Genomic DNA, 8,648 nt, shown 5'->3' with positions numbered 1-8,648 from the left:
TGCTATGATGTCTGTGAATACTTCTCTCATACCTGCTTTTTAAAACACTGAACCCTTTTCCATGAAGGTCTTGTCTTCGCAGAGTATCACACACATAACTCTCCCTCACTCAATAATCTTCCAAGGCAATGCAATGAATTCAAACATGAGAGTTACACATTCAGGACCAATGTCTAATACTTATAATGTTCAGCTTTGTGGAACTCTTTGTTTACATTTCATTAGTTGATTTTGTTTGGTTATATTTGTCGTGAGCCAAAATGCGTATCCTCTTGAAAAAGTTACTATCCATGTTGCTTTCCCTGCCATCCCGATCCTTCTTTACTAACCCATTCCTTTGCATATTCCGTCATCTAGTGGACATAAACTGTTATTACACTAAGGAGACACGAAGAAGTGTGTCTTCTTAAACACGGGTTTAGACATTTCCTTGACCAAGCAATAAGACATAACTTGATGTTTCAGAGATTTACTGGTTTGGATGAGCAGCAATCAAAGCATTTTGTATTTCATCAACAGCGGAAGATTAGTAAGTGCTAGAACCAGTTAGAATTTTGGATCAGAATGTGCTTTAGATCTTAGTTCTCAGTTATGATTTCTGAATTCTAAATTCACTTTATTATTGGGGTCAGCAACAGTATTTTCTTCTGATGTCCAATTTTGGGATGTTTGCTCATTGACCTTCTTCTCACTTCCTCCTCACTTATGGTAAATCAATTGTCCCCCCCAAAATTGTGAAAATGACGTCTCTCTCTCTCTCTCTCTCTCTCTCTCTCTCTCTCTCTCTCTCTCTCTCTCTCTCTCTCTCTCTCTCTCTCTCTCTCTCTCTCTCTCTCTCTCTCACGCTCTCTCTCTGTTTCAATGTCAATGTCAGTTTAAGGGGCTTTATTGGCATGGGAAACATATGTTAACATTGCCAAAGCAAGTGAAGCAGATAATATACTAAACTGAAACCAACAATTAAAACGTAACAGTAAACATTACACTCACAAAAGTTCGAAAAGAATAAAGACATTTCAGATGTGATATTATGTCTAAAAACAGTGTTGTTATGATGTGCAAATAATTAAAGTACAAAAGAGAAAATATAGGTTGTATTTACAACGGTGCTTGTTTTTCACTGGTTGCCCTTTTCTTGTGGCAACAGGTCACAAATCTTGCTGCTGTGATTGCACACGGTGGTATTTCACCCAATGGATATGGGAGTTTATCAAACTCAATTTTGATTTCAAATTCTTTGTGTGTCTTTGTAATCTGAGGGAAATATGTGTCTCTAATATGGTCATACATTGGACAGGAGGTTAGGAAGTGCAGCTCAGTTTCCACTTCAGTTTCCACTCAGTTTCCACTCTCTCTCTCTCTCGCTCTCTCTCTCTCTCTCTCTCTCTCTCTCTCTCTCTCTCTCTCTCTCTCTCTCTCTCTCTCTCTCTCTCTCTCTCTCTCTCTCTCTGTCTCTGTCTCTGTCTCTGTCTCTGTCTCTGTCTCTGTCTCTCTCTCTCTGCTCTCTCTGTCTCTCTCTCTCTCTCTCTCTCTCTCTCTGTCTCTCTCTGCTCTCTCTGTCTCTCTCTTCTCTCTCTGTCTCTCTCTTCTCTCTCTGTCTCTGTCTCTCTCTCTCTCTGTCTCTGTCTCTCTCTCTGTCTCTGTCTCTGTCTCTGTCTCTCTCTCTCTGTCTCTGTCTCTGTCTCTGTCTCTCTCTCTCTCTCTGTCTCTCTCTCTCTCTCTCTCTCTCTCTCTCTCTCTCTCTCTCTCTCTCTCTCTCTCTCTCTCTATCTCTCTCTGCTCTCTCTCACTTCTCCTCCTCTGTCCCTTTAACTTAATCAACTGTGTGTCTAGTCTACCCAGTCACTTTGTGCTGGATCTCTGCTTACAAGTCTAAACAAAGGGTTAATATAGTGACGTTTAAAGGCAGGGAAGTGCTCTTTGGAGCAGGGTGGTAGAACCAGGACTCAGGTGATTACAGTCCTATGCTGCACTAGCGTTCACTGTGACTGTCATCTGACAATTGTGAGTAAAAATAATTACTATGTATTTTGCCTATATTTTTCATTGTCTTTTGCAAGTCTATCTCCTAAAATAATATGATACAATATGTTTTGTGTTTTCTCTTATTCAGACAATGTTTTTACCCTTTTCTACTCATTTCTAATTTGATAGTGATCTCCTTTTATCCTCTCTGATGAACAGTACGAGTAAAAATCTTGGACACACCTACTCATTCAAGGGCTTTTCTCTATTTGTACTATTACCTACATTGTAGAATAATAGTGAAGACATCAACACTATGAAATAACACATATGCAATCATGTGGTAACCAAAAAAGTTTTAAACAAATCAAAATATATTTGAGATTTGAGATTCTTCAAAGTAGCCACCCTTTGCCTTGATGACAGCATTGCACACTTGGCATTCTCTCAACCAGCTTCATGAGGTAGTCACCTGGAATACATTTTAATTAACAGGTGTGCCTTGTTAAAAGTTAATTTGTGGAATTTCTTTCCAACTTAATGTGTTTGAGCCAATCCGTCGTGTTGTGACAAGGTAGGGGTGGAATACAGAAGATTTGGTAAATGGTCACTTTCAACACACACCACTAGGCGTCTCAGCAAATCAAATCAAGTCCATATTATATTATGTCATATTATGTCAAGAACAGCTCAAATAAGCAAAGATAAACAACAGTCCATCATCCACATGAAAGTCCATCAATCCAGAAAATTTCAAGTAACTGGCTCTCATGAGGACCGCCAAAGGAAAGGAAAACCCAGAGTTACCTGCTGCAGAGGATAAGTTCATGAGAGTTACCAGCCTCAAAAATAGGCAATGAACTGCACCTCAGATTGCAGTCCAAATAAATGCTTCACAGAGTTCAAGTAACAGACACATCTCAACATCAACTGTTCAGAAGAGACTGCGTGAATCAGGCCTTCATGGTCGAATTGCTGCAAAGAAGCCACTACTAAAGGACACCAATAACAAGAGGAGACTTGCTTGGGCCAAGAAACACGAGCAATAGACATTAGACCGGTGAAAATCTGTCCTGTGGTCTGATGAGTCCAAATTTGAGATTTTTGGTTCCAACCGCTGTGTTGAGATGCTGACGCAGTGTAGGTGAACGGATGATCTCTGCATGTGTGGTTCCCACCGTGAAGCATGGAGGAGAAGGTGTGATGGTGTGGGGTGCTTTGATTTTGACACTGTCAGTGATTTATTTAGAATTCAAGGCACACTTCACCAGCATGGCTACCACAGCATTTTGCAGCGATACGCCATCCCATCTGGTTTGTGCTTAGTGGGACTATATAGTATTTCAACAAGACAATGACCCAAAACACTCCTCCAGGCTGTGTAAGAGCTATTTGACCAGGAAGGAGAGTGATGGAGAGCTGCATCAGATGACCTGTCCTCCACAATCACCCAACCTCAATTCAATTGAGATGGTTTGGGATGAGTTGGACCGCAGGATGAGATGACCGCAGGAAAAGCAGCCAACAAGTGCTCAGCATATGTGGGAACTCCTTCAAGACTGTTGAACAAGCATTTCAGGTGAATCTGGTTGAGAGAATGCAAAGAGTGTGCAAAGCTGTCATTAAGGCAAAAGTTGGCTACTTTGAAGAATCTCAAATATAAAATATATTTTGATTTGTTAAACGCTTTTTTGGTTCAACTTGATTCCATGTGTATTATTTCATAATTTTGATGTATTCACTATTATTCTACAATGCAGAAAATAGTCAAAATAAAGAAAAACACTTGAATGAGTAGGTGTGTACAAACTTTTGACTGGTTCTGTAGTTTGTATTTATCAGTGAAGCAAACTTTTTGTGAGCTATATTGATAATGTGGATTACCTATCATTAATAATCTGTCAGTAATTTTGAGGACCACAATACCAACAGCTATCAATAATTGTCTAATTATGCTATATATCAGGACCCCAAATGTAACAGTTAGTCACTATATTATTCTTGGTTATTTACTCTAGAACTGAAGAAGACGGCAAGCCATTGGGCACAGACGTCAATTCAAAGTCTATTCCACGTGAGTTCAACATCATTAAATTGAGATAACGTTGATTCAACCAGTGTTGGCTCAGTGGGAAGCCTTTAACACAATGACACTCAAGATAACCATGCCAGGAGAACAAAGTGGTTCTACATTCTCTCAGCTGAGACTCTTTCTTTGTTTCCTGATGTATTGCTGGGTTCTTGCTGATCCAGTATGTGGGTACTTCCTGAAAAACTGCACAATCCGGGGTAATCTCAGTGACCCCTCTAACATGAAAGTACTCTGTTATAACAGGAATCTTGAAGTCATACCTTCAGATATTCCGCTGAAAGTAATCAATTTAGACTTGGCCATGAATAAGATTTCCAAGATCGAAAAGTTGGATTTTACAGACCTATCAAACCTCAAAATTCTAAACATGTCCATAAACCAGATCTCTCAAGTGGACGATGGGGCTCTTGGACACCTAGATGCTCTTCAGGAGCTGGGTCTGGCTCATAACAGACTCACAACCCTGTCAGACCATTTGTTTCAGGGCCTGGCCAACCTCTCCCTGCTACACCTGGACAACAACTTCATTGCAACCATCAGCTCCTCATCATTTCAGCCTCTCACCAGTTTGAAGACAGTGAATTTAACCAAGAACAACCTTTATAATATGAAGGAAGTTCAGGCCGTTGTACAACTACCACACTTACAGGAGTTGTACATTGGGAGCAACAGATTCACATCTTTCCAGTCACAGGAAATATCAAACACTTCTATAGAGCTGAGGCTGTTGGATTTATCCCGGAATCCATTGGGAATCTTCAGGATCACGGCAGATGTTCTTCCTTACCTTGAGGTGTTAGACATCGCCTACTGTGGCCAACTTGGACGCATGGAATGGGATGTGCTGAACAGGTCTTTTCTGAGCAACGTCAATCGTCTCAACTTGAGCGGCATTGAGATGTCTTTCGAGAGGATGGGTATGGTACTGCAGACTGTCAACTCCTCATTAGTCCATCTGAGATTGCAAGACCTTGTAAACAGCTCAAGGCTAAAGGTCAAGGCTCTCACTGATATTGCCTGCCATATACCTAACTCAGCGTGCTCCGACTAGAACACAACAACATAGGTAATCTCTCTGAGGAATTTCTCCAGTCATGTAAACACATAACAGAAGTGGACATATCAAATACTGGTCTTACTCAGCTGTCTGAATTTTCATTCAGATCAATAGAGCAATTAAGTGCTTTGAAACTGGGCCACAACAGGCTTTCTTCCGTACCAAAGGCCACAAGAAACCTACCTACACTGAAGATCCTGGATCTCAGCTTCAATATCATCAATAAACTAGGCTGTTCAGATTTCTCCAATCTTACAGGACTCACACAACTCTTTCTTTTCCATAATCAAATCCCCAACCTTCCAGGATGTGTTTTCCAGGATTTGAAAGAATTAAGGATCCTTAAACTGGGATCAAACAAAATCCTGACCTTGAATGAAGCCTTCATGAATGGTTTGCACAAACTTGAGACTTTGAATTTGGCAGGCAATAAACTGAGCTCTATAAGAAAAGGAGAGTTTAAAAGCTTAACATCACTCAAGACTTTACTTTTATTTGACAATCAGATTGCCAGTATGGAAGATGGAGCCTTTGAGGGATTGGTCAACCTTACAGAACTTAACCTGAACTCAAATAAGATCACTCAAATAGACATAAGAAATACTGTGCTCATGGGACTTCCACTCTTAAGATCTCTTGATATATCCTGTAATTACATCACATATGTAAATGATGATAAATTAGACCCTCCACCCTTCTCTCATCTGACATCTCTGGAGAACCTCAGGATATTTAGTCAGCGTCACAAGGGACTGTCTCATCTACCTATCAACTTTCTTGAAGGACTGAAATCTTTATTGTCATTCCAGGCAGGGAGTCTCAATATTAAGGACCTGCACCCAAACACATTTATTCACACACCCCGGTTGTGGTTCCTTGATATCAGTAAGAATGAGTTCACAGCCCTCACTCCAAAGCTGTTTCACCCAACCCCAAGGCTCAACAGCCTGTACCTGTCCAAAGCCCGACTTCAGTCCTTAGATTTCCTCGTAGGAGCAAACCTCAGTAGAGTCACTTTCTTGCAGGTGAGCAAGAACGACATAACAGTAGTCAATGAGACAGTGTTGCAATCTATCCCTGCCTTGACATACCTGGACATGCAAGATAATCCTTTCACCTGTGGCTGCAGCGATGCTTGGTTTGTCCAGTGGATGGAGAGGGACAACCAAACACAAGTTGTTGGTGCAGGAGAATTGACCTGCAACTATCCTGCCGATCTAAAGGGCAACAAGCTGTTGGATGTTGAGCTTCAGTTCTGTACAGTGGATTTAGGACTTTACTGCTACATCTCTACCACTTGTCTGGTCCTCCTCACCCTGGTAGCATCCTTTGTCTACCACTTCCTGAAATGGCAGGTAATTTACGGCTATTACCTCTTCCTGGCTTTCCTCTATGACACCAAGCAAAGGAAAAAGCACATGCCTCATGGCTGTCATTACGATGCCTTCATCTCCTACAACGCCCACGATGAGCCCTGGGTCCTGAGGGAGCTTCTGCCAGAGCTGGAGGGAGAGCAGGGCTGGAAGCTGTGTCTCCACCACCGGGACTTCCAGCCAGGCAAACCCATCATAGACAACATTATGGACGGCATCTACGGAAGCCGCAAGACCATCTGTGTCATCAGCCACCGCTACCTGGAGAGTGAGTGGTGCTCCCGGGAGATCCAGGTGGCCAGCTTCCGGCTCTTTGATGAGCAGAAGGACGTCCTGATTCTGGTGTTCTTGGAGGAGATCCCTACCCACCAGCTGTCACCCTACCACCGGATGAGGAAGCTAGTGAAGAGACGCACATACCTGAGCTGGCCCAGAGCTGGGGAGCAAACCGGGGTCTTCTGGCAGCAACTACGGCTGGCTTTAGAGACCAAGGACGGCCCTGCTGAGGAAAATCCCATCCTCTCTGGTGTGCAGGCTCTGTGATAGTGACACGTTGATAGTGACACCTCACTCTGAACCTTTTCTGTATATTTACATGTGAATATTGAAGATGCACTCTCACACTTTTGTCTAATTTTAGCCAGTTGTTTTGAAAGTGGTGCTCACGAGTCAGAAGTGGTCCCCGTTTTCTGTGTATCCCGTCATCTAAAGTGTTTTTTGCCTATTAGTATTATATGTTATGAATTAATTTCATACTATGCAGTATGTTATGATTTTATTGTGCTTATCATCCTGAAGTGCATCTTTAAGAAGTTCCTAAGAGTATTGATGTGCCCATGGGTCAATTTAATTAACATGTGAAAAAAATCCCCATCAAAGTTAGTTTAAGCTAGAGATATCAGTTTCTTTGCATGGGTCTCAGAGCAATTGATATTATTCTGTACATTTATCTTCAAGGCCAAATGTAGTTTGATATGTTATGTTTTTTATGGTATTTTTTTTTAATGGTATTAATACAAAACTTAGCTAATAAGCTAAGTAGTTACAAAGTAGCAAAAAGTTAGTAAGTAGTTGAACAGTTCCTCACTAGCCAAAATGCTAAAGTTGTCCGTCATCTGTCATATGCAACTATGCCAAAACTAACATACCATACTAAATGGAGTGTTTCGGATTTTCAGTGCATTTAGAAAGTAATCAGACCCCTTGACTTTTCCCACATTTCGTTACGTTACAGCCTTATTCTAAAATGTATTAAATTAATAAAAAATCATCATACATCTACACACTATACTCCATGATGACAAAGCAAAATGTGTTTTTTTACATTGTAGCTAGTTTAATAAAAATGTTTCAACAGAAATACCTTTTACATAAGTATTCAGACCCTTTGCTATGAGACTCGAAATTGAGCTCAGGTGCATCCTGTTTCAATTGATTCTTGAGATGTTTCTACAACTTAACTGGAGTCTATATGTGGTAAACTGAATTGATTGGACATGATTAAAAAAGCACACACCTGTCTACATAAGGTCCGACAGTTGACAGTGCATTTCAGCGCAAACACCAAGCCATGAGGTCGAAGGAATTGTCCCTAGAGTTCCGAGACAGGATTGTTTTGAGGCACAGATCTGGGGAAGGGTACCAAAACATTTCTACAGCATTGAATGTCCCCAAGAACACAGTGTCCGCCGTCATTCTTAAATGGAAGAAGTTTGGAACCATCAAAACTACCTAGAGCTGGCCGCCCAGTTGAAGTGAGCAATCAGTGGAAAAGTGACTTTCTCAGGGAGGTGACGAAGAACCCGTTGGTCACTCTGACAGAGCTCTAGAATTCCTGTGTGGAGATGGGAGAACCTTCCAGAAGGACAACCATCTCCTCAGCGGGCACATAAAGGACTCTCAGACCATGAGAAACAAGATTATCTGGTCTGATGAAACCAAGATTGACTCTTTGGCCTGAATGCCAAGCGTCACGTCTGGAGGAAAACTGGCACCATCCCTACGGTGAAGCATGGTGGTGGCAGCATCATGCTGTGGGGATGTTTTTCAGAAGAAGGGACTGGGGCTATTTAATCCATTTTAAAATGAGGCTGTAACGTAACAAAACGTGGAAAAAGTCAAGGTGTCTGAATCCCTTCCGAATGCACTGTACGTACAGAAT

At 41.6% G+C, this 8,648-nt stretch overlaps 1 pseudogene; it reads left to right on the top strand.

The window, feature by feature from the left end:
• The first annotated feature begins 1,721 nt into the window (after positions 1-1,721).
• On the top strand, positions 1,722-8,073 carry LOC124011161 (annotated as a pseudogene).
• Positions 8,074-8,648: the final 575 nt, after the last annotated feature.

Source organism: Oncorhynchus gorbuscha, linkage group LG23 (assembly GCF_021184085.1).
Source record: "Oncorhynchus gorbuscha isolate QuinsamMale2020 ecotype Even-year linkage group LG23, OgorEven_v1.0, whole genome shotgun sequence".
Taxonomy (NCBI): domain Eukaryota; kingdom Metazoa; phylum Chordata; class Actinopteri; order Salmoniformes; family Salmonidae; genus Oncorhynchus; species Oncorhynchus gorbuscha.
This window is presented reverse-complemented; position numbering and strand designations above follow the sequence as displayed.